We start from the raw sequence: 1,708 nt of genomic DNA, 5'->3' as shown, positions 1-1,708 counted from the left end.
TACGCCAGTTTCCCCATTTCCGTGCACAAATCCTACAGTAATTGCATAGGCCTACTAGCGTCCAATCCTCGCCACATCCTATTCCTGTCTAATGCCGAGCTAGCAACAGCGCGTCCAAAAACAGCTTGACAGGTTTTACTTGCAAGACAGCCGTCACGTGATATGTGACGTAAACAATTTAGCTATAGCCGCAATTCGACCTGACGCTTCCTGTACTGACGTGTTTCTATTAATAAATACATGACAATGTCGATCTCTGTTGCAACTGAAAAACTTTATTCAGTTCTGTCGTTCGAATGTGCATACATCCAAGTCAATCAATTTCATGAGCTAAATCTCGAATTCCTATCAGATTACTAGCGTAATAATAGAAAACACAACATGCCACCAGTACAAGATGCTAACCATAAGACGCCTAGCTATTTATAACCATGAAACACTTTAGTCGCCCCTCCACGTCACCGCCGTTTTCTGTGTTATCCAAAGCACGATTTTTCTTCTTCTCTTCACTTCAGCAGATTTCTTAAATGTCAGACCTTCAAAATATCTTTCTATTTATTCTTCCATCCACCGTGGTCTTAAAAATACACGATGATTATATCCTACACTGACAAAATAGCCACCAACCACTCACTTTGCTCACGAGAGTTGCCGAAGCCGACGGTACTCACAGAAGACGGGAGAGACGGCGCCCAGTCCCCGGCTGAGGGAGACACTGATGTTATGGGCGAAGGTGCGTCTGCCTGGCCAGTCTAATTTTGTCCAAAAGGTAACGATGATGGCTGACTTGGAAAATATGTATGGCAACTGTTTCCGGAGGATGGCAGATAAGACGAGGTCGGGAAGAAAGGCCTATGTTACGTCCGGTTGAATTTTAGTTTGTTCTATTTCTTCTTGGGTATTCGTGAGAGTGAAGCAAGATTTGGCATTCTTGATATTTTAGATGGTTCTACTTTTTGTTATACTGCTGACAAAGAGAAAAAAAATCAAATAAAATGTATATCGAGAATGAGCTGGTAGTGTGATACCGTATGAGGCAATAGTATTGCATTTCAGGACAAATAATCCTCCTCAGCTGTATTATTCAATGACTTAGACAAATATAAACGAAGTGAAGGACTTCTGTTTACTATATGTCAACCATTCAGTCGCATGTAGTATGATTCCCCCATCATGAAAATTAAGTGTGGAAGGATTCTTTGCAATTCGCATGAGAGACACTTAATTTAACTAAGGTGCCTCTCAACAGTACTTACACAATCTCATTGAGGCTCTGAGGCCACCACACACACTAGGCACTCTATGTGCCCACTATCAGCCCTTCAGTTAATGACTAGTGCCAAACGTTGCCTTAAGTTCTCAGCTTATCTTTTTAGCAAACAGTTAGCAGTTTGGTAGTTATCCATCCAGCTACCTATACAACCAACCTAAATTGTTAGCCTGTCTCTCTTCGCATCTATAAATACGCGATGGGTTGGGGAAGCTCTGGCCGGTGTGTCCCTAACCTCATCTTCCAAGCTATACTGGCCAGATGATAAGACTCTCATCTTCCTCTGTTCCCTCTCCCTTCTGCATTTCTCATATCTCTTATCTTTCTATATTTCCTCTTCGTTCTGATCCCGTTCTCCATTTCAACTTTTTTTTTTTATCGAGGCCATAGTGAAGGCCACCCTTCCTCTCCGTCTCTCGGCGTTGTCTCCAGTCAAGC

This window comes from Penaeus monodon, chromosome 23, assembly GCF_015228065.2.
Source record: "Penaeus monodon isolate SGIC_2016 chromosome 23, NSTDA_Pmon_1, whole genome shotgun sequence".
NCBI lineage: Eukaryota > Metazoa > Arthropoda > Malacostraca > Decapoda > Penaeidae > Penaeus > Penaeus monodon.
The sequence above is the reverse complement of the archived record's forward strand: the minus strand, read 5'-3'. Positions refer to the sequence as shown.